This window comes from Notechis scutatus, chromosome 6 (genome assembly GCF_049901735.1).
Source record: "Notechis scutatus isolate UNSWTSFEM ecotype Mainland chromosome 6, rNotScu1.2, whole genome shotgun sequence".
NCBI classification, from domain to species: Eukaryota; Metazoa; Chordata; class Lepidosauria; order Squamata; family Elapidae; genus Notechis; species Notechis scutatus.
Window position 1 is genome coordinate 62,887,000 of NC_142014.1, and position 26,106 is coordinate 62,913,105.

Here is a 26,106-nt window from a genome sequence, read left to right on the forward strand (position 1 = left end):
TCTAAGAAGTAATATGACACAAAGAAAGAAACAGTGTCTCTCCTGGGATAAGGTGGTTTTTCAAAGCTAGGAGAAGAAAGACACCTGGGATCTCCCATGTGTTCACAGTGAACCCACCATTAAAGCTACAGTAGCATGACCTAATGACCAAAGAAAAGCAGCAATAATTCAGGAAATCAGGATTGCATTTGATCTTTATTCATCTCATCTCACTTGCCTTTGGAGAGTTGGATTCAGTGATCTTCTCCTCTTCTACAGATACAATCACTGGCATCTTTCTAAACGGACTTGAGGAATGAAGGCCACACATCTCTTCTGCATCGTGGCACCATCGGTTCTCCTGAAGCATTCATCTGTAGCACAGAAAACACATAACTGTGTATGTGTATGTATGTGTTCGAGAAGCTGCAACAATTGTTTGAAGAAATTGAGATTCTGGCTCAATCCACTGGCCCAATAAAAAGCATGCAGTCGCTGTGCAATAATTGTATTCAATAGGAGGTTGACTGAAGATAGATGGGGATATTGGATTTTGCACTTTTTAAATGTTTGTATTGGTTGTGATGGGGTGAAATGTCTCAGCAGTTGGAAAGCCGGTAGCCAGGGTTCAAAACCCAAGTGCTGCATAACAAGGTGACCTCCTCCTGTTACTTGCCCCAGCTCCTGCAGTTCGAACGCATGCAAATGCAAATAGATTAATAGGTACCACTTTGGTGGGAAGGTAACAGCATTCCGTGAACCTTTGATATATAGTTATGCTGGTCACATGACCATTGAAATTGTTTTCAGAAAATGCGAGCTCCCATGGCTGAGAAACAGAGATGAGCCCTGAGCCCTAGAGTCGGACATAACTGACAAGGAAATATTTACCTTTATTAGTTGAGACACCAACTAAGATGTCTGTAAAACAAATAGCCTCTGAATCTACAGGTTGAGGGAAGGGGAATAATCCCAATCAGCTTTCTAGATCACTGGCCTTCATACCACAACTTCTGACTGTCTTTTTCAGTTCCTACAACAAAGCTCAGTTCCAGGTCAACTTTATGGTGCTTAAACTCTTTTTTCTTAACTCCCTTCTCCAGAACTATCTCTGACCACAGAGCGATACAGTTCCTTGCTATTTTGATGGAGTAATGGATTGTAAAAGCTCTAAAATAGAATTAACATATTTGGGGGGCAAAAACAATCCTTCTCCAAATCAGAAATTTATCATTTGGAAAATCCTGGGGTTTCCCCCTCCCCTGCTTTGCCTAATACCCCTGCTCACTATGACCCCCAGGAGTTCAAGTGCAAAACACTTCAATCAAAATCAGAACAATCCATTTCAAATTTGGAAGGTGGCATTTTGAACGCACAATGTTTCAACTTTAACATCTTTATCTGTTTATCCAAGTCATTAATGAAAATGTTGGAGCAGAAAGTCCAGGTCCAATATCAGTGATACCCAGTCAATACTAGAAGCACATTATTGGTGAGATGGGTGGCAATATACATTTAATTAATTGTTAAACACCTCCCTTTAATCTGATGAGGAATCAAGTCAGCTAGGCATCTGCTTAATTGCTAGATTCTCCAGTCAATTCTTACATGGCTTACTTACCAAAAATGTCATGGAATACTTTGTAAAATACTTTTCTAAAATCAAACTACCACCAACAACAAAGATGATTAGGGGATTGGAGGCTAAAACATTTAAAGAACGTTTGCTGGAATTGGGTATGTCTAGTCTAATGAAAAGCAGGACTAGGGGAGACATGATAGCAGTGTTCCAATATCTCAGGAGCTGCCACAAAGAAGAGGGAGTCGAGCTATTCTCCAAAGCACCTGAGGGCAGGACAAGAAGCAATGGGTGGAAACTAATCAAGGAGAGAAGCAACCTAGAACTCAGGAGAAATTTCCTGACAGTTAGAACAATTATTCAGTGGAAATACTTGCCTCCAAAAGTTGTAGATTCTCCAACACTGGAAGTTTTTAAGAAGAGATTGGATAACCATTTGTCTGAAGTGGTGTAGGGTTTCCTGCCTAGGCAGGGGGTTGGACTAGAAGACCTCCAAGGTCCTTCCAACTCTGTTATTTCTATTCTATTCAGTTCTAATTGCCACATCCACTAAAAAGGCTGGCTAGTCAGAACATGAGATAAAGACATCTCCAGTTGTGATGTCTTTTTCCTTCTGTTCAATCATGTCTGATTCTAAGAGGCTGCTTGGAGAAGTCCCTGTGGTTTTCTTGGCAAGTTTTTTTCCCCCCAGAAGTGATTTGGCATTGCTTTTTTCCTAGGACCAAAAGAAAAGTGACCTGTCCAAGCTCATGTTTCTTCCCAGGTGGGACTAGTACTCATGGTCTCTCAGTTTCTGGCCTAATACCTTAACCACTGGCTATATTACATTGTTTTAAGGAGTTTAAAGATCAATCTCTTTATGTTCTTCTCTAGAACTTTCTCAAGCATCGGTGTTAGACTGGTAGATTTTTCTCTGGATTCTCCTTTTTATTTCTCAACATAAGAAAAAGATTTGCTTTCCATTAATGGTCTGACATGTCAGCAGTCCTGAAAGTCGTTGTTTGGCCAGCTTCAGTAACCTAGATGTAATTAATCTGGCCTGAAGATTTTTGTGTTAACATTTTCTGCCAAGAAGATTGGCAAGAGTTAAAAGGTAAACTCAGTTCAGGATCTAGTACTGGCTGAATCTCAATGGGTCTTTGAGTCCCCCCTCACACCACCCAAAAAATATTTCTATACTGAATTTGTTTGGGTGGAAGAAAGCCCTCTGTCAGCATAACCCTTTCTCTCTTCTTAAAAGTGAAAGAAGAAAGGATATTTTTTTTAAAGGCAATTAAGAAAATAATTAAGGTTTATACTAGTCAACGAGGAAAGCTTGGAGAACATCCAGTCTGTTTCCTTAACAGGATAACCTTAGTAAAATGGCTGAAATTTGGAGAAGTAAAATTTATACTAGAAAATAGCAATAGCACTTAGACTTATATACTACTTCATAGTGCTTTCCTGCCCTCTCTAAGCAGTTTACAGAGTCAGCATATGTCTCTCAACAATTTGGGTCCTCATTTTACTGACTTTGGAAGGCTGAAAAGTTGAGTCAACCTTTAGCCGGTCAGAATCGAACTGCTGGCAGTTGGTAGAATTAGCCTGCAATACTGCATTCTAAGTACTGCACCACCATGGTTCAGTGCCAAAAGCAAAATTTTCAGCACAATTGAATATTCATCCTAGTTCATCTTAATTGGCTTTGACAGGAGTGTGTGGCATATAAATATTATAAATAAATACATAGATAATATGTATGAATCAAGCCAAAGATGTTCATGAACCATGTGCAGATTCTTATTTTCCTCCTTTCCCTGAAGGTAAATAGTTAACCTTTTCCAGTCACAAAAGTAGCATCTATAAGTATATAATCCATTCCTCTCAGAAAGGTCTGAAAAATTAAGTCATTTTTCACTGTTGAGATCAGTAATTTGTCCAAGACAAATATAAATACACAAGGATGGGAATGCATAGACAGACATTTCAGATAATAAATTACTCGGTTTGAACATCCTTTTCTAATTCTCAATATTTTAGCTGCTTGATTTAACAAAAAAAAAACCTAACTAGCTCTCTGCCCAGCATGTTATTTCTAAAAAGTACAGGATGTTTCTATTCTACTAGAATTCTACACAGAATTTTTAGCACTGAGCTGTAAAAGACTTCACTGAAGTGTAAAATTCGATAAAGGTTTACTAATAGGATATTTCATTGGTCCTAGTAGAATATTTGTAATCCTGGACTATCTTCTATTTAAAGCAACTGAAGACGAAGCAGACATATGAGGCATTAGTGGTGGCCGTAGGTTTTACCTCTTTGATTAGAAAATGGTTCAACAATTATCAGTATTTGGATTAGAACTTTCAACAGTTGTATGTGGTACCAGTACAGCAGGGTGGCGCGGAACTCACCTGGGCAGCCTGGGCGTGGGAAAAGTTAGTTATTTAGGGAAAGATAGCACAAGGGCAGGTGGATGAGCCCAGCCAGAGATCACAGCAAGGGGTTCACCCGAATTTCGCTGACCATCCAGCAGCCCACCAATGCACCAGGAACAAAAATTAATCAGTTGACTATACTAAACCAACGCTTTTTATTTTGGTCCTCTAACTGCATTGAACAGTAGCTCTCCAACAAGATAACTGGATAATAGAGGAAAGTAAATTGGAAGATACATGCGCGTGTACAATGTAAAATCACCGAACCAGTAGTTACACCAGTCAGATCCCACCCCTGAATGGCCCCTCCCATAGGGAATAAAGAGGAGGAAAGGGGAGTGGGTTTGCAGGAAACAATTAGTTCATTTAATTAGTGTGAAGATTTGTTCATGACTCTCAGAGATTCCTTGCCAAGTATTTTCTTGTACAGTATTGTGCTTGGAAGCAACCGGCCTGGCAGCTCTCCAAGTCTCATAAGGTCTGTGGTTGTAATTCACCCTTGAAAGTCTGTTTGCTGGGACTTTGCTGGATGTGAATGATAGGAATTCACATTAACCTAATAAAAAGGGTTTTGTCAGGACAAGGAGTCTGTTTCGTGATTTTTGTGAGGCCTAGGTCAGAACACTTCAAGAAGTAGCACTAGCACATGGAAACATTAAAAGTGAAAACATTAAAAATAAAGGTAAAATTTCACAATATATCGATGAATTACCCATGAATTGGATTAAAAGATGGATGGGATAAGAGCAATTGAGTTTACAATTAATCCAGACAGGAATTGTACAGATAGGCAGAAACCTCACTCAAGTCTCATGATTGCATAGTGGGAACCATTCCTCCTACACTGCCCCAGAATTTCAGATGTAGCTGTCAGAAAAAGTATTCTTGCACAGTTGAATGTCATTTAAGACATTTCTTAAGTTTATCTAATATCTCAACCATCTTGTCTAAATGACACCTAGACGTAAGAATTAGAAGCTTCAATTGGTGCAAAATTAAAATATATTTTGCTGTAGGCGTTGATGAAATAAATAAATAAAACAAGATAAATAGGGTTGCTAACCAACACTTATTGTATTATTTGTACTGGTTGCTAATTTTTATTTGGAGCCAATTCAACTATGGAGGAAGATCTAAATTACCTGGAATCTGGCTTTGTCAGAGATCACAGTCTCAATACAGCTACCTGATAATTAAGATTAGAGACAAAACCTTTTGAAGACACCACACATAGGATGACGGACCATTTGCAGGACACCTGAGAAAGCTACTTCCTTTGTGTGGCTGCCAAACAGTAAAGCACTTTCCTTTGGGAACTGTGATTAGTCCCCAATTGCTCTACTTTAAGAATTTAGATTATTTTTAATTAGAATGTTAAAATGCGGTTTTAAAATACCTTTTAGTGGTTTTTAAATGCTACTTTAATGAGTATTATTGTTTTAAAATTTTTGTTGAGGAAATGTTGCTCTAATGTATTTGAATTCCTGTTATACCATTTTGATTATTATCAGAAAGGCAATATTAAAAAAAAATACTTTAAATAAAAGTAGTACATGATGGCTGGAGAATTCTGGGAGCTGAAGTCCACAAGTCTTAAACTAGCCGAGTTTGGGGACCCCTGTTCTAACTCATCCATCTCCAATTCACTTGAATATACAAGAAATAAAATAATTAAAGAGATACTTAGTGTCTCTACATGCAAGAGCCGTAATGGCAGTATTGCAGGTTAACTCACTGTTCACTGCCAAGAGTTCGATCCTGACAGGTTCAAGGTTGAGTCAGTCTTCCATCCATCCAAAGTTGGTAAAATGAGGATCCAGATTGTTTGGGGACAACATGCTGACTCCGTAAACCACTTAGAGGGGGCTGTAAAGCACTATGAAGGTGTCTATAAGTCTAAGTACTATTGTCATATATAGGAAAAGATGCCAATTTAACTTATCTTGTCCTCTGACATTTTGAGACTTTTAAATAATTTCCATCCAATTTTTGAGGAAAATAATCAAAAATAAGCTGAAGAAAATATCTCTTTTCATGGGGTTGTATGATGCACACAATTATACAAGCAAGTACTCCTAAAAATGATGTTGGGTGGTATCATACCAATGTTGGTGGAGGATTTTTGCATGTTCAGTGTAAATTCTTGATAATATCAAGCAGAAAAATACAGCAAGGAACCAAAGGAACATAAACTTGTGACAGCGTCTGAGTATCTACATGGAGAATTTGGAGTGAGGAATGGGTGTCGCATCAGTATCCTAGTGCATTAATCATGGAAACAAGGCTGGATGAATTTGGAAGTTTAAACTCCAAGACACAACTTTTGAAACTCTCCTCAATTATGGATGAATTTCACAGCTTTGCCCCTCGCTTAGAAACTTGGCAGTATACATTTCAATAGAAGTGTCCAATGTCCAGAACATCCATTGGACTACAAGTTCAGGTAATCAGATTAGCCACTTGGAAAGTTCTCAGAGATTTTAGACCAACTAGAATTTTTCTAGCACTGGAGATTATTTATTTATTAAATCTGTTTGCTTATTTAGAGATTTTGCCACAGCAACAAGTAGCTATAACTCTCTTATACCTAGTTCAGGTGTAGAGCACATGCTTAAAGGGAAAGGTTCCAGATTTAGTTCCCAGTATTTCTAGGCAAGGTTAGGATTTTTTTAAAAAATCTTTTCTGAAACTCTGGAAAGCCACCACTAATTTAAAAAAAAAACAAAACTGATGGTACTGAGCTAAGGAGACCAATAGTTTGATTTTCTATACGGCTGCTTTCTGAATTCTTTTGTAGTAGATTTGACATTCTGCAAAAGGGATTGGTTATACTCTTTCAAATGTCCTTGCTGGAGTTTATATTCTTACATTTCTGCAAAGGCTCTGAAGCTGCAGACTAGTCTTTTGACAAGGTAAAGACCCAGAGGGAAGTCCAAAGGACTGGAAATAATATGCCAAAACATTCTCTTCCAAGTTTCCATTTCACTGAGATCCTGTGAATTTTGACAAGAGCAAAGCAATTCTCCATGGGGATAGGAGGAAAAAGATTTTTAAATTCCTTCTCTGCCTTTCTGCCCTACCAACTACAAAACACACACACACACACATATTTGTTTTCGTAGATTTTCACGGGTACAGGTATGTAGGTCTTGGCGTGTTCGGGTCTTTTCCCGTGTAAGATTGTGATCATCTTGGCAACGTTTCGATGAGGTCCCACTCACCATCTTCAGGCTTGTGCTTTTGGCTTCGTGCTTGTGTGAGCAAAGCGTGATTGGAGATGCCGTCTCCCTATATATACTGGTGGGGAGGTTGGCTGTGTTGTCATTTCTTGATTGGTTGATGGAGTTGATGTTTGCAGATTGGCTGGCTTTTTCATAAGAACATGTGTGACTGAGGTATTGGCTGTGTGTCTATCAGCCCCCTGTGCTGTCAACGCTTTGCTCGCACAAGCACGAAGCCGAAAGCACCAGCCTGAAGATGGTGAGTGGGACCTCGTCAAAACGTTGCCAGGATTCTCGCAATCTTACACAGGAAAAGACCCGAACACGCCAAGACCTACATACCTGTACCCGTGAAAATCTATGAAAACATTGTTTCAAACCTGCGTTTGGTTGCCTGTTGATACCCCTGAGGTAATGAAAGAGATAAAATTATGGGCATCCTTCCTGAAGGAATTTCTTGGTTCATGTCAAAAAAATTTTTTTTAAAGGTCTTCTAAGTCTATTCCTAATAGATAAACTAGGCAAATTACTTGAAAAACAGCAAATATTCACCGCAATAAGAACTGAACAGAATGCCTTTATATATCTTGCTGATTTACTATGGTTGGTTACACAATCAACCAGATGTTTAGACTGGATTTGGCATTTTTGTCCACCTACAGCAGGGCTGTCAAACTTGTGGCTGGATGCATCGTGTGCTGGCCACGCCCATGCCCGGTTTAGTGAAGGGAGGGGGAAAGTCATGATATGTCACATGATGCCACCCGGACGATGTAAGTTTGACACCCCGACCTACAGAATCTTTCCCAAGGACCCAAGGATGTTCTGGTTTAATATTAAATTTATTGTTATAGGATGCAAGCTGTTCCAAGTGAAGCTTCCTTTTGCAAAATGACTGGTGATGATTATGATCATTATTAACCCACCTTAATAATGTGTAAAAGCATTAAAGGCGAAGGTTATAATTACTGGTGTTACCTCTCTATACTTCCTCCTCCCCTTCAACCAATCCCATGGGAGGAGAAGAAACGATGACTTACAAGTGTTTGTGTAGCTAGGAAGAATGATCACAAGTGAGGATTCCGGTTTATTTTCTTGTCACCAAGCCTCAAATTCCAACCCTCAGCTGACAGTGTCAGGTTAAATTTAGCACACAGATTGACAGAGGCCTCCCTTTTAATGTCACTCTGACAGCTTTCGCCTGCACTGAATGCATCATTAGAGCCATAAAAGTGAATGTCCGGGTAACAAAAGAGGCCTCTGGGACAAAGCCAGGGAATTGCAACATAGCAGAAGTAGAAATACACACAGACACACAACTCCTTCATTTGGTTGAAAGCTAAATTAGTGACTTTCTAAAACAGAAAGGAGAACAGTAACCGTTTAAAAAAAAAATTCCACAAGTATCCTGCAAACTTCTATCAGCCCTCTGTAGCACTTTTTCTCTACATAGCCATATTGAGCAGATTCTCTATGGACTTCCATTTAAAGTGGCTTCAGACTAGATCTTATGTGTAAGATCTGGAGGCTAAAACATATAAAGAACAGTTTCTGAAATTGGGTATGTCTAGTTTAATGAGAAAGAGGACTAAGGGGTGACATTGTAGCAGTGTTCCAATATCTAAGGGGTTTTCCACAAAGAAGAGGGTGTCAACCTATTCTCCAAAGCATCTGAAGACAGAACAAGAAGCAATGGATGGAAATTAATCAAGGAGAGAACCAGGCTAGAACTAAGGAGAAATTTTCTGATAGTTGGAACAATTAATCAGTGGAACGACTTGCTTCCAGAAGTTGTAGATGCTTCAACCTTGGAAGTTTTTAAGAAGAGATTGGACAGTCATTTGTCTGAAATAGTACAAGGTTTCCTGCCTGAGAAGGACTAGAAGTCCTTCAATGTTCCTTCTCTCTCTCTTTCTGTGTGTGTGTGTATGTATGCATATATATATATATATATATATATATATATATATATATATATATATATATATATATATATATATATATGTGTGTGTGTGTGTGTGTGTGTGTGTGTGTGTGTGTGTGTGTGTGCTTGTGCTGATGTTGCAATTTACCCTCCATAGTTCTCATTTCCATCAATGACTATTTTTCCCATTTAGATAAACTATTGTTTATTTTTTTTAAAAATCACTCTGTTTCTCTTTAGCTGAAATGCAGAAACATCTACTTGCTTTGATGCCAATAGGCCCCACTTGAGGCAGTGGTATCATGGGAGCTAGTCCTCAGAGGTTATATTTCACTTAGTTTCTTGTTAGGCTCTTGAGACGCAACAAAACGCCCCATTTCCCACAGTCTTCTAATGACCTTAGAACTTCCAGGGCTGCTAACACCAGAAAGATGATTAAGAAATTGCAACAATGAACGAGAGATTATTTGCATTATTACCTCGAGCAGAGGCCGTGACGGGGACATTTGTATCCCTCCCCCTTCTTTTAAAAATACACTTACTGATAGCTACTGAGGTGTCAAGGAAAAGCTGATAGAAAGAAATCAGAGAAACCAAATAAGCAGGCTTGTCACAAGCACTAGTTAGAATAGCCAAGAATTTGGAAGGAATTTAGAAATGAAGTGGTAGAGACTGATAGGAAATCTGTGTTGTCTCTGGTGTGGTGTTGGTTACAGAGATCCGTAGGGATCATGTACAGGAAAGAGGCTGGAATAGTCATCATTATGGCTCCCCTGTTGAGACCTTGAACAAAATGTGGCAGTGGAAAAGAAACAGGCAAATTACTAAAAAATCCTGTCTTGGTTTATTTTCTACTTTAATTGGCTGGTATTCCAGTAAAGCATTTTTTTTTTTTAAAAAAAAAATATTTAATTTTTTTAAAAAAAATCTAATATTCAAAAAAAGTTTAATGTTTCAAAATGTACAATGTCGTCCAGATCATGTTTTCCTAATTTAGTTGACTGTTGACGTATATGGTGGCAACACTGAGCTAATCTTAACTGACCTCAAAAATTAAGACCACTTGGATCCAGTTAGATCAGAAACCTTCAGAACTATAAGTTAAAATTCAGCAAAATCATCTTATCAATGACAAACTACTGTTTTATTATTGTCAAGAAAACTAGATGACCATGGACATCAGGTCACCAAGAGTAAAAATCAACTTCCCTTACTTCCCTTCCCTTATAAGGATGAATTCTACAGTATTACTCTAGCGGCACGGTAAGTAAAATGCAGTATTGCAAGCTAACTCTGTCCATAGCCAAGAGTTTGATCTTAATGGGCTCAAGGTTGACTCAGCCTTACATCCTTCCAAGAACCCAGATTGTTGGGGGAAATATGCTGATTTTTGTAAACTGCTCAGAAAGTCCTTTAAAATACTATGGATAAATTTAAGTGGTATTGCTGTTGATATTACAAAAGCCCACATTAAAAAAAATCACACATTAAAGGATCAGAGCAGGGAGATGAGCAAAGGGCGAAAGTTAACTGAAATAAATTTTATTTACAGTAGCATTTCTCTGCTTTGATTCTCAACATGTGATTTTATTTTATCCTGCTTGCAGGGTTTTATGATGCAAATCCCCTTATATAATGCAATAAAATGTAATGTAAGCTCCTATTTTTTAATTTTTTTGTGTATGTAACTTTCATTATAAGATTCAGAAAAGATTAATGCTTGATACACAGGTGGTGCCATTTGCAACATTAAGAATCCACCATTTGCAACATTAATAGCAAAAAATTGGTACTGTTGCTGAAAAATAACATTTCTCATCTTTAATACCCTTATGGGTATCAGAAGCACTACGGACAAGTACCACTGACAAAAAAATTACTCCAGAATAGCCAAAGTACCTTCACAAAAAAAAAAAGAGAGAGATTTTTAATAGGGAGAAAAACAAAAAGAAACAAAACAGAGTACTATCAAAGGCTGAAATAGCCAGGCAACATTGCAAGAAGTAATCAAACGGGTTTCTTCTTTTTTTCTCCAAATTCCCAACTGGTTTTGGGCAAACTGGGAACCTTATTTAATTGTATGGCAAGCAGCCTGTGGATAAACAATGGTGGGAAGGAATTAAGCACTTCATCTTTTTTTTAAAAAAAAATGCTCATGTAAGAGAAGTTAAGAAAAAGTTTACAGAACCAAAGAAGAACTCAGTGGGAGGATCTTAAAAGCCATCCTTCTCTGGTCTATTTCATGCCTGGTAGGGTCACTATTTCTAGAAAGGGTATAGAGAAGAGGAACAAAGATGATTAGGGGATTGGAGGCTAAAACATTTAAAGAACATTTGCTGGAATTGGGTATGTCTAGTTTAATGAAAAGGAGGACTAGGAGTGACATGATAGCAATGTTTTGATATCTCAGGGACTGACACAAAGAGGAGGGAGTCAAGCTATTCCCCAAAGCACCTGAGAGCAGGACAAGAAGCAATGAATGGAAAATAATCAAGGAGAGAAGCAACCTAGAAATAAGAAAAAAATTCCTGACAGAACAATTAACCAGTGGAACAACTTGCCTCCAGAAGTTGTGAATGCTCCAACGCTGGAAGTTTTAAGAAGAGATTGGACAACCATTTGTCTGAAATGGTATAGGATTTCCTGCCTAAGCAGGAGGTTGGACTAGAAGACCTCCAAGATCCCTTCCAACTTTGTTATTCTATTCTGTTTTGTTTTGTTCTGTTCTATTCTATTCTATTTATTGCACACTTATATATATTTTTCTAATTTAAGAAAAAAAACATGATAAAAAATCATAAATGGCCAGACATATAGAGAATATAAGTCAAAAAAATTGTTAAGCAAACAATCAACTATTTTTGTTTTGCTTCAGACACCATATTTTGTCCTACCTTTAATCTTGGGTTAGGATAGGGGAAGGGATATGCAAAAATTGGTGATGAAAACTATTGCAGACTATCTTAGCATGAAAAGAAAATGCTTGATTTAGTAGAGTTGTACAAATCCCTTCAAGAGCAGGCAGGATCTTTGAAACTGCTCTGAGATGCATCTTGCTGCCCTGCTTTTAACCAGCGGAGAAGAGCAAGCACAACCCTTCGTTATGGCCAACAAATGTGGGCAGAAGCCTCCTTCACAAAATGAAATGCCTAATCTAGGCAACTTCACCATGGCTACATATTACCAATCAAAGAACTACAGTGGAGTATGCCACCTCCTTGGAGCAAGGCACTTCATCAAGACAGGAAGCATCCCCTCCACAGTTTGAAATCTTGTACTGAGGTGAAGTGAACTCATTTCGTACAGACCAACTATTGAGATAAGCAAAAGAAGGAAATGACACAGGTAAAACTCTCCATAATTCAAAGAAGGAACACTAAGTCAATGTTCTTCTTAAAGCTCATGCACGTATGAGGGGGTGGGATAGAGTTTTTAACTGTTTTATTATATGGTGGATTATTTAATTTTTTAAAATATTGTAAGCTGCCTGGAGTCACCTATGTGTTTGTTGAAAGAGGAAGGAGGAAGGTATGAGGAAGGACAAAGGAAAGTTGAAGGAGGAAGAAAGAAAAGAATACTTCACCATTGGACGTCATTAACTTAAATTGTTTTCAGGGAAATTAAGCCTTTACAGTAGTTGTTATTGTGACCAAAATCCATTGACTTCAGGCTCCCATAAATGAATTTATGAAATTGAAAAAACAACAGTTCTGATATCAAATATCGATGAACAGTAACATATGGATCAGAGATACTTCATAGTCAGAAACAGTGCTTTTTAAAAAATGGAACATGGAAATCCTGAAAACAAAGATTTGAAACCAACAAAGAAAATGAGCTACAAAAGCAACAGAACAACACGTTAACAGAAACATACAATGGAATGCAACCAATCTTTATGTTGAACAGTGAGCTTAAAATAATAAAGCATAACTATGGTTGTCAAATATTGAGCAAAATGTAAAAGAATGTATGAAATAAATTGTAAGATTTATTGCCTCCTTGAAACATTGCCTCCTTGAAATCTACTCAAAAAGTATAAAACTTTGCATAATGAAAATGTGGTTGTCCAATCAATTATGACATAACAATCAAAAACACTAATAGGTTCACATATGATCTTCCAAAAGTAGGAACAATTAAAATGTATTATAAATTGAAGGCAAACAGCCAAAGTAAAAATCAAATGCCAAAGTGGAAATTACATCAAAAGTCACATTGATTGGTTACATTTTCTAAGGAGAATTGGCTAGTCAAATTTCATTGCAAGTGAAAAATACAGGAGGATGAAATTAGAGGCTTAAATGGTTATATAAAAGTAGGTAAAGTAAAAATGCTAATAAATGTCTGCAAGGAAAACATTTTGAATGTGACAGAACCAAAGATGCCATATGAAATTCTATGGGAATAACCATGAAAAAAAAAATCTGGAAAGATAAATATCTGAAACAATCTGAAGGAAAGCTGAGCTTCAAATTTGATCCATCAAGAAGAAAACAGCACAAAATCTTCAGCGTAAAAACAAGCACTAGCAACAAAGGCCACAAAAGTGAAAAATAAGGGGGCAGCGGGGGACTGGAAGCAACAACAAATGTAGAATATGTAAAAAAAATATGACATTGTTGATTACTTAATAAACAGCTGTAACAAAATTGCCAGGACAAATTATGGGGCAACTCATGGTAGTGTCTCAAAAATAGTACAGTGGAATTCATGTAAAGTTGTGAATTTAATGAGCAAATATTGGCTACAAGCATAATATTGAAAATGGTGCTTCAGAATGATAATGTAAAAAAGTTGCTGAACTTGTAGAACACAACATACTGGACATGATAGTGCTTGAATAAGAGCAAGTTTTACTTACGGATGTTGGAATGGCAAATGATAGCCATGTAACTCAAAGGAAATTGGAGGGGACTGTGAAATATTAGAACATAATTGAAATTATCGAATAATCTAATGAAAGTTTTGCACATAATTATTGGAGCACTAGGAGCTACAACCACAGAACTGTCAAAAGAGTTGGAAAAAAATAGAATTATTCAGTATCACAATATTCAGCTTGCTCCCCCTTCCAAAAAAAATCCCAGGTTTGCTTGGAGTTACATACATATTTTGAAATTCTTTGGACCGATCCTAAACCACCAGCATTTGCTAAACTGAGGAATATACCTCAATAATTATAAATGGATGTTCTTTTCTTTTTATGGCATATAATTAGCCTGTTGAACTTAATGTTAGAGATGTTATGTTAAACTAAGAAATTAGCATGATTCAAAACAAGATTAACTACTTATGCAGATGAGAAAAATATTCAAAATTGCACTAGGACTGGTAGAAATTTATATTCCTTTCCCATCACTGCTCCAATCAAACTGGATGAAACAGACATGTTGGAAATCTCTGTGTAAATGGGAAAGTGACATGCCCGGATGCATTGTCCCAGTCTCAATATCCAACCCGTGAAATATGATATAATTAAATTGCATTCAGCATCTGATCATTGTTTTGTTTTTGAAAAGGAAAGAGACAATCGTATTATTCAAAATCTGTATACGTTCTTGATCTGTTTATATCAGTGGAAAGTCAGGTGCAGACTAGACAAATTTCAAAATGGGAACATAAGTTTCAAATCAGGTGTTTATGATATTTGAACCATAATATCTAAAAGCAATAGATATTAATAGAAATAAATATAGGGAAAATTATTGCTGTAAGAGAATCTTATAGGAAAGCTATTGATTTAAAATCTCACCTAGAAATCCATTTAGGTTGACTCAGTGGTGGGATTCAACCATTTGACACCAGTTTGGGAGAACTGATTGTTAACTTTCTGAGCAATTTGGTGAACTGGTTGTTGGAAGAAATCATTAGGACATAGAACTGGTTGTTAAATTATTAGAATCCCACCACTGGGTTGACTCATCTTATAACATGTAATAGCAGCACCTGAAATTTCTCTACCCAACTATTATGGATAAAGTTTTGAACTATGAGAACTGATGAGTAAAATATCCAGAAGCTAGCTAGCTAGTTAGCTATTTGTTTGTTTGTTTATTTATTTAAATAGCCTAACTCCTGCCCATATCCCAACAGGCACATTAGTCCAATAGAACCACATGCAATTTAGAAAGGTAAAAATGAAATATCATCATTGAAGGACATAAAAGCAACAAAGAGGGAAAAATCCTATTATACTGTCACAGAAGAAAAGCAAAAGCTTTTCAACAAGGGAAGTGCAAAACTGAAAACAGAACTAATTCTGGATAAACAGAAATTTTTACAGATGTTGCAAAAGCTTCCAAACTTCTAAAATAATCAAAAATAATCAAAGTACTTTACGACACAGTGATGTTGTGAAACATCAGCATCACTTGTTCAATTTGCTTGAAACCATAGCTTAACAATTATAATATCTCATTATATTGGATGGTATTCATTATTATGATAAACAGTTAAATTGGCCTCCGCCCTGAAGCAGGCATGTCAAGATCACAAATAGACCTGTTCCTAAAAAATAATCATCCGTCGTTTGAAATTGGAAGAAAGACTGACTTTTAACTCTTTTTAAAAAAAATCCTCAAGATATCCTAGGAGGTATTTGTGTTTTGTTATCCTGTTTCCTTGACAGTTCTTGGTCAAATTTATGGCCCCTTAAGGAGCTTTTCAAAATGATACCATATACCCTGCTACAGATGCAATCCATTCTCCAAGAGAATTCTTAATTCAACTTGAAATGACATTGAAAAGCATCACGTACAGCTTTGGGACGCGTGCAACTGAAGCTCTTCCATACATATCACTGTAGCTCTGAATTTTAAGAAATTGGACTCTCATCAGTGGTGGGATTCAAAAAAATTTACTACTGTTTCTGTGGGCATGGCTTGGTGGCCGTGGCAGGGGAAGGACACTGTAAAATCTCCATTCCATCCCCACTCCTGGGGGAAGGTTACTGCAAAATCCCATTCCCTCCCCACCCCACTAACCTGCTTTCCAACTCCATTCTCCTGTGCAGGGCAGCAAAAGAAGACCCAGCCGATCAGCTGGGACTCAGGAGGCAGAGAATAGAAGGAGGTGGGGGGCCAGTCAGAGGTGGTACTTGCCAGTTCTCTGAACTACTCAAAATTTCTGCTACCAGTTCTCCAGAACTGGTCAGAACCTGCTGAATACCACTTCTTACTCTCATACCTTTACAGGTAAATAATAAGCCACAAACCAGAGCATGCTCATCCATGCTTCCTACTAACAAGGCAGGTAAGACTTAAAATTTTGGAATGGTCTCGGGTTATTATTTGAAATATCCGAAAGATACCCAGGACATTATCAGTAAAATGAAGTTATTGCTCTACAAGAGCACTGCAATAATTTTTGCCCTATGTGCTTGTTTAAATATTTTATGAAGTCTTTTGACATATTTGCTTTTCTAAATGTTATGGAACCCAGTCTCAGCTAACATGAGCCTTAGGCCCATTCTGAATGAGGCAAAAAGTGGAGCCCTCTCAGGTGATAAAACAGTAAAAATGATCTAGCACAAACTGTACTGTAATTGTTTTTCCATAAAATGACTGAATTCAGACATCTTGGTAAGCTATAACGATGTATGTCTGATCTGGGTGTTGGCTTAGATATGTGAATCCAGCCATTATAGTCTGAATATCATGAGTTTAAATGTTGACATGGTAGCTTGTTTAACAAACCATAGTTAGAATAAACAACGATTTAATGAGCCCAACCAAAAACTAGATGATCCATGAAAAAAATTAAATTCATAATTCATACTGTAGATGAAAGATCTTCCTGGACAATCAAAGACAATCAGTTGCCTTCATAGTTCAGAATTTTACAGTGATTGGAAATATTATTAACAATCTTACCTCTTAGGAATTACATGGAAATGTGTAAATTGAGACCATGTTAGCTAATAATGTCACCCCAGTACCACCTCTTGATACTGCTGTTATAATTTTATAACATATTTGTAATTTTCTAAAATGGTTTGCCTCTATGATTTTTTTGAGATTTCACATTCCACTAACCCTCAAGATAAAGGAACAAACAAGAAATGTGCCAGAGATGAGTCCACATTACAAGAGATATGAGAATGACTTATAAGCAATGAACCTGTCAAGACTGAGATACCTTCTGCTTTTCTGCCTCATATTTTGGGGTACTTCAGCCTCTTTTCCAAATTCTTCCCACTCCCATTTCTGCATATGTGTCTCTTTCTGCTTAAACCTGGTGCGCACACACACACACACACACATTTTAACATACATAAGTGCTTAGTAAACAGTGTATTTTCTGGGTCAATTTACTTATACATAATAATAGTAATAATAATAATATTTACTTCTACATAGTAGTATTCTTCCAACTTGTAATTTTTCCTCTATTATCTAACTATTGGTAAAATAAATCCCATGTTGAAAAGTATTCTGTATCTTCTTTATCCTTTATCTTTAATGTTAGCCTATCCATTTCTGCACAGTTTAATATTTTTCTAACTATATTTTCATCTGTGGGTTAGGCCCAGGCCCAATGCCTCTTTTCATGAATGGAAGATGTTTTAGCCATTCAGCATGCAGAGAAGAGCTTAGGAGAAGAAATACAACAGAGGATCATGTAAAGATAAACTTGAGGCTCTTCAGTATTAAGGTCCTTAGACTTATGTTCATGGTCAAACAGTAATGGCACAACAGCTTATAAGACAGTAATGCCCCTTTCTGTTTCAGCAATGCCTTTTTCAAGGCAATTGCTAGGCCTTGGTCCAGTTCTCATCGCATTCCAAAGAAAAGAGCAGAAAATTAATTGACCTAAAGCTATCAGTGACTGGTAGTCATAATGGAAATATACAGCCTCCAGTATTGCCTCAATTATCAGTCATTTTCATATACAGTAATAACTGTGTATCTTGTCCAGAGGGTCTCTTCTTTTATTAAATGGGAATGTTCTCAGGAAGAACAAGCACATTCTTCTCAGTTATGATCTAGCCAAAATCATCAGCAAACAAATAGGATGTACTTCTGCTTCATGGACAGGAGAATGTATCCAAATTTTGTATTTTGCCTTAAAAGACTCTGTCCTCTGCATGGTGTTCTCAATCTGGTGCACTACCCAGATAAATTAGATCTTCGTTCTGCGCATCGCAAGCTAGCGTGTCTAATACTCGGAAGTGTATTCGTCTTCAGTACATCACACTGATGCAAATCCATTCTTTATGACATTTTAAGTAATGCCTTGGTTTCTACATTTATAATTATATGCTTGCAAAGTAAAGAAAAGGGATAAAAGTATTATTGAGTGATGAACATCGTGATGCATTGAGATGAGTGAGAGCTCATTTTGCAAAGTCTGAACATTTCTGATTGTTAAAAAAGCAAGACAGATCGTGAAACTTATTTGTGCACTTCAGAGAGATGCTTCGGACTTCCAACAGCTATGGATCAATCCCACATGTTGTTCTTATTTTTATATTTGAAAACCAAAACATAAAGTCTGCTTAGCCATTTTGCAGAACCTATTGTGTACAAGAATAGTTGCAAAGCATTCCAAAGACAACGGTAATAAAGTGACATTTAATGCATTCCCTTTAGTTCATTCTTCCTGCTCTTAAAAGACGGGAATCAGTTGGTGGTGACAGCTAAAAGATTTGCCAGAGGTGTGCCAAAGTTTTGTAATGTCTGCATGGAGTCTAACAAGTGTCAGACACTTGAGAGCATCAGTACAAGATAGCAAGTAAAATACCGGCTGTTGCAATTAAAGACTCCAAAGGTAAGTCAACTAGTCAGCCAGCTTGGAATGTTTTCCACACATTTTCCATGAAACGGCAGTGTTAAATTCTTTGAACCTCTACCTGGCAATAGAACAACCAAAAAGTCTGGTTGCACTTATATTTTTTACCAATATGATAAAAAAATAATTGAGAAAAATATTTACACAACTTTCACAATCAATTTGTTCTAGTGCATATAGAATTTTTCACTTGAACACATATTTTTCTCTTCCCTAATATAGTGTTCTTCCAGAATTCCTGATCATTGGTCAAGCAAGACAAGTCTAGTGGAATTTATAATCCATCCCAATGGGGTAAGCATGACGGAGAAGGTTGCTGTGCACACATTCTTGAGTCATGTCTCACTGCTAGATCAAGAGTCTCCTATTTATCATATCATTTTTCAATCCTTAATAAGGTCTTTTCTTCTGCCTCCTCATTGTTTTCATCACTGTTCTTTATACTGTAGGGATCTTTTCTTGCGCAACAATCGCATTTGCCTGATCCACTCCATGCAATCAGAATATCTATTCTGAATAAGAATTCCCCTCTTTATTTAGGATTTTCCTCTGCCTTGTCCTTTTTCAAGCCTAATTCCTTCTCTCTCTCTCTCTCTCTCTCTCTCTCTCTCTCTCTCTCTCCCTCTCTCTCTCTCTCTCTCTCTCTCCTCTTTCATTTTGCCTGGTTCAACTCCTGTTAAACTTTGGATCATCACCGACTGAATGTTTTTTGAAATTAATCTTTATTAAGCTTTTATTTTATTATATAAAATACAAAGAAGAGAAGAAAAAAATAGGAAATTAAGGGGAGGAAAGGGAACAGAGAAAATGGGGTGTGAGATACAAGAAAGAGAAAAAAAAGAAAGAAAAGGGGGCATTGACTTCCAGCTCTTCTTAGCACAGTACAAGATAAACACACTCCAACCTCAACTTTTTGCTTTTACACATTAATATATAACTAGCCATTCCTATAAAGCCAAATCTTTCTAATCAACAAAACCAAAGTCAAAAGTTTGTTGTTTTTTTTCTTCATGAAAAAAATTATCGGCTAAGCTTAGTAAACATACATATGTACTCACCACAACTGGTGGGCACAACTTGAAAATTCAGACTGATAAGACCTTGGAAACAAAACCCTAAAATCTAACCTCCCGAGGACTCTCTAACAGTGACTACTAAATTGTAATTTGGATTGTATTAAGATAAAAAAAAAACACGAAGAAACTGTATTTAAGTCATGTCATGCTAATCTGATTTTTCATCTACTTCTCACTTCTCCAGACTGTGACTTGTGACACCTAATTCAAAGGCCAAATGAGTCCTTCATTCGTGTCCCCACCCAAGATGACTGTACCCCTCTTCTAAAAATATTAACCATATGGTAAATTTGGTAATTGGCCTTTGAGCAAAAACACCAAATAGCAGCCATCTCAATTTAAACAGTCACATTTTTCTACTGTCATTTAGCAAGGAGGAAAAAAAAATTCCGAGGAAAGCAAACTCATAGAACACATAAACATGGACTTTCACAAGAATTAAAGTTGGGCAGAAGTAGCCTCTTGATAATCTCCATTCTAGATATCCCCATGAAAAAGGGGCGGGACATTTCATTATATTTATAAATACAATTATTAATTTCCTAGTATTGAGCAACAGCATAAAATAGCTTCTTTTTTGTGAAGTATTTATGTTTTGTTTCATTTGTACTACCATTGTAGACACAACCACATTAGTAGTCTTGTTGCATTCAGATTTCAGAAAGTGGTTCGAAAAGACATTGGAAAGTGGTCTTTTGTTTCAAGGTAGAGGCAAAAGGTTTAAAAAAAAATAAAGGAAGAATAGACACTTAAAAAAAAAACTCTTCTGGGAACATTTCAATTTACCTCTATTAAAACAATGCTTCAAGTCCTGCTTTGTTTTTATTCTCCTACCAAAAGAAAATATTTATAGAAGGCATGGATGTAGGGGGCAGAGGCTTAGCAATGCGTTAAAGACCCAGTGTTCCACATCTCCCATAACAGATTTCTATGGCAACAGCACACACTGAGAAAAAGGTAGAATATTGCATATATAGGTCACAGTATCAATGATAATTAAGATATACTGGTGGTCTGAGTGACATAGCAATGTTTGTGATTAATTCACCAGCATGAAAGGACCTTCATTTGGTGGTATAAGAGACAAATTTGGGAGGAAACTTGTTGATCAAATATACTGAAAAGGAACAGTCATGTAAGAATGATTAATTATAGTTAGATGTTATAAGGAAAGAAGCTTTAAATATTGTTGCTATCAGTCTTACTGGATATGTGCACCATATTTTATGTAAAAATAATACAGTTCACAAAATTAGAGGAGGAGGAGGATTTACACCATCATCAATCTAGAATCTTCTGTCTTCATTCACATAGCCTGTGAGTCCCTGTTAACCTGTGAATCTATGTTGATCTCTGATGTTTTTCATCTATTATACTGTAAAGCCCAGTGTGTGCTCATAAGCATTCCATACAGTCTCCTGCCATCTCTTGTTGCTATTTCCTTGAATGCACAATTGTCTGAGGTTTGCTTCTGAGTTATAGCCAAAAGTATATTGGGACAACACTGACAAGGCATGTAGTTACTGCAAGAGTAGGCTATTTATGGTCCTGGATTTCATGAACACCCAAAATTCCTTTTTAGATCTCCAGAACATCTCCTACCTTTACTGCTTAAAATCAGCAACAAGGCTTGGTCTATCTGGAAGCGTGAAATGCATAACTGTAGCAGAACAGGCTTAATAGGATTTTAAAAATATATCCCCCTCAAATAAATAAAAGATTCCCATCACATCTCCTTACATGAGGCATTTGATCTTTTTTAAAAAGTTCAACTTAGCCCCCAACCAGCAAAATTGTCCTATTCTGTTTATAGGAAATGTGTCATTCTTTACTAATCAAACTTGCAATCACATAACTGCTTCAAATAATTACCAAGATATATCTCAACCAGAATCAAGTCCTGTGGTATATGGTCTCTCTCTCTTTCTCTCCCTCCCTCCCTCCCTCCCTCCCTCTCTCTCTCTCTGTGTGTACAGATAGATAAATAGATAAATGGATGGATGGATGGATGGGGAGAGAAGACAGGGAATGGGAAGGGAACTTTCATGTTTCCTGCGCCTTCACACATAGGGCAGAAGAAGAGTGCAAAACCTCTCTTCGTTGCAGCTAAGATTGCTGGGGGAATTCCAAATTAAATTTTTACATTGATTTATTAAAATGAGATACATCAACTATTTTACATAATTTCAGCCTTTAACTATACTATAGTTTTATTAAGTTCATTTATATTATACTTTGAAATATGTCCGTGCCTCAAAACCTCAATAAAACAAACTTGGTTAATAGAAACATGATATTTTCAGTGCAAAATGTGTGAATGCAGTTGACTCCAGAAAGTTGAGTCAACTGCGGATTTATAGGTTTCCTAGATGCATTTGGGTGGATCACCATGTTAAAGGGAATGCTGGCTAGTTGAGTCTAGATCTGATCCAGCAAGATTATTTCTAGCTGGCCTCTTTATTTGTGGTTGATTAGCAGAACAGTTGCATTTCTTGGAGATGTTTTTATTGTACAATCCCCTAAACAGGAGGCATAGCCCAAATCATGCATGACAGGGGTGTCAAACTTGCGATATTGTGACACCGTGAATTTGACACCCCTGCCCTAGAAGAGTTCACCACTATTCCTGCTCTCTCCTCTGCCTTAAAAGTATTTTCAACAAAGGCTAAATAGATAAATAAATGGAAGTAAATGCACCTTCTCAAAATGATAGGTAAGCCATTCACAAATAATGAAAAAGGGGACTTATATTTCACATTCAGTAAGTAAGCATTTTTCAAAGCAAAAATTAAAGGAAATGATATTCATTCTAAAAAAGAAATTCAGTTAACAAAACCAAAATATGCTTAAGAGTAAGTCCTAAAAACCTACTGAGTGGATTCATAGATTAAGCCTTGGTAAACTTGTGTCCCATCTCTTATGCCAGGAATTTTGGTTTATATGACTAGGTCAGGTTTACATATAAACTCAAGTCAGAGCTAAACAAATTATATTATGGTTTCAAGTGCATCATATAAACCACTGTTTTTCATACTTGGCAACTTTAAGAAGTGTGGAGTTCAACCTTCAGAATTCCTCCAAAAAAATGAAAAACACTGCTATAAATCTATTATTGGGGTCTGGGTAGATACAGTTTCTTTGTGTTCTAAGTGGAGTGGATGGGGGTAGTAAGAAATGGCATGGATTAGAAGAAAAAGCTGCATCTTATCTATAATTGATTCTCAAACAAATACTCCCCAATGTTAGTAACTAGGGAGATATATTGGAATGAGTTTCTACATTTTCTTCAGTTTCATGGTGGCACAGTGGTTAGAGTGCAGTACTGCAGGCTACTTCTGCTGACAGCTGGCTGCCTGTAATTTGACATATCGAATCTCACCAGGCTCAAGGTTGACTCAGCCTTCCATCCTTCCGAAGTGGGTAAAATGAGGACCAAGATTGTTGGGGGAAATAGGCTGACTCTGTAAATCTCTTAGAGAGGGCTGTAAAGCACTGCAAAGTGGCAAATAAGTCTAAATGCTATTGCTATTGCTATTCAAAAGGTCTCAGGTCCTCACAAACCAATGCACACACTCAAAAGAAGCATAAGGAATCAAGAATTAGCTGTAAAACCACATTCTGGTGTAGATTGGTGAGCTGATATGGGACTAGATCAGAGGTGGTATTCAGCAGGTTCTGACTAGTTCTGGAGAACCGGTAGCAGAAACTTTGAGTAGTTTGGAGAACCGGCAAATACCACCTCTGACTGGCCTCGCCCCCATCTATTCTCTACTTCCCAAGTCCCAGCTGATCGGCTGGGTCTTCTTTTGTTGCCCTGAACAGGAGAATAAATCTGGAAAGCAGGTTAGTGGGATGGAGAGGGAATGGGATTTTGCAGTAACCTTCCCCTGCCACACCCACCAAGCCATGTCCTCCAAGCCATGCCCACAAACTGGTAGTAAAAAAAATTGAATCCCACCACTGGACTAGATGAGCCTATTTCAAACACTTCAAAAGACCTCTGACTGTGAATGGATTCTATTAGGCAGCATGGAAAAAATTATCCCAGTGGGATATGGTGGGTAGAGGCAATGTTATATAATATTTATTTATGGGTATTGGGACATCCTTGAAGGATCAGCTAAACTGTCTGTTCCATGCAAGTAGCCCTTATATCCACAAATGGGATCAGCAACTCCTTCACTAAACAGCAGTGGTTATGTGAAGTGTGACAGGACCCTACTGCCTTATGATTTCAATTCTGGCTGCACTTGTTAATCAATCATTCATGGCCAGTAAACCCAATGTTTGTGACTTCCTCATTGACTTTGCTTGTCAGAAACTGGCGGGGACGCTCACAAAGGGTGATCGCAAGACCACAGGACAATGTGACCTTCATAAAAGTGCATGGATTGCCAAGTACCTGAATCACAACCATCTGACTGCAGAGATGCTGCAACTTTGAAGACCAGTCATAAATCTTCTTTTTCAGCGCCATGGTAACTTTGAACAGTCCTTGAACAAGGGGTTAGTAAGTGAGGATTACCTGTACACATTTTACTAAGAGGGGATAGGTATTTTATGCATAAAGATAAACGGTTTAGAGATAGTATAAGTCATTAAAAGCACCAAATCTTGCGTACCATACACATATACATACACTACATATACATATGGATACACACACACACACACACATAGACATACGTGTGTGTGTATATATGTATATATATTCATACACATGTGTATGTAGGTAGGTAGGTAGGTAGATAAATATGTATATATATATAGCAGGTGTATTTGTGTCTGTTATGTATGTATATGGGTAGATGTATACTTTCTATGGAGAGCAGGTAACAGAAGTTCATTTTTAATGTTCATAGTTTAGTACTCATTATAGTAAAAAAAAATGACCAAATTTTTTTTATCTTATCTTAATCATTGTATCTGATTGACAGATTTCAACAGGTTTCTATAACATTATGCTTAACTTCCCTATTCTGATGCATTGGGAATTAAATCTGAAAGACAAGATGTGGCCACGAATCAATCAAATATACAAATCAAATATATCAAGGGCTGGTAGAATTGATTTTCCCTAGTTCTGCCTCCATTCCCGCCTTTCTCCATTAGAAGAAATGCAATCCTATTTGTTAACCTTTTGTTCCCAAAACACATCAACACACTTCTCAAATTTAAAAAGATTGGACTAAAGAAATATGTAGAGAAATTAGGAATATTATTCAGATTTCCTAGAAGAAAGTAAGGAATAGAATAGAATAGAATAGAATAGAATAGAATAGAATAGAATAGAATAGAATAGAATAGAATAGAATAGAATTTTTAATTGGTCAAGTGTGATTGAACACACAAGGAATTTGTCTCGGGTGCAAAAGCTCTCACAAAGTAATGAAATGAAATGAAATGAATCATTTTTGGAAAACTAAAAAATGGAAAGAAACATACTTCATCTCCTATGCCAAGAACAATTACTTAACTCGGTTGAATTTACTTGAATACAAATGTGCTTATCGCTACAATCATATGATGTCAACTTTTGACAGGTCCAAATGATTATTGTGGAACTTATTCCCAAGTAAAGCCTATACAGGTTTGCAGCTTTATATTTTAAAATTAGAGATAGCATAGCCTTATTTTGCCCTATATTGTAGATTAAGCCAGCTGCACAAGATGATTAAGTCAATCGGGTTTTTAAAATAAAATAAAATATGGTCTTCATAAATCAGGCAGCATATATTTTTACATTTTTTTCTTAAACAGAGCACTTCTAAATCTTATTGAGGGCAAGCAACATCTTACAGGAAGCAATCTCTTCTCTTGTTTTCATGCACAAATCTTCCTTCCTAAATTGAAATCTGTGTCACACATGCATGCAGTCTAAATAATTCTAAAACAATTCTTGTTTTATAATTATTTCTTATTTACACATAAGCATTGGTTAAATTAACCACTGGTTTATAACACATAGGACTCACTGATTAATTTTTTTAAATACACACAAATGAGCAGTGTGTTTATTTCTATATATGCTTATTTTTCTATGCACATATAAATACATAGAAATAATAAAGACAGACAGACAGATGATTTTTTTGAGTTTATGAATCAGACGCACAGT

At 36.8% G+C, this 26,106-nt stretch overlaps 1 long non-coding RNA gene across 1 annotated transcript in view; it reads right to left on the reverse strand.

Annotated features, from left to right (window-relative positions):
• Positions 1–211: 211 nt before the first annotated feature.
• The window catches only part of LOC148130239 (uncharacterized), a 35,788-nt gene continuing 9,893 nt past the window's right edge, over positions 212–26,106 (reverse strand). The window contains exon 3 of the long non-coding RNA XR_015750155.1: positions 212–353. This is a non-coding gene — a long non-coding RNA (uncharacterized LOC148130239). The remainder of the gene's footprint in view (positions 354–26,106) is intronic.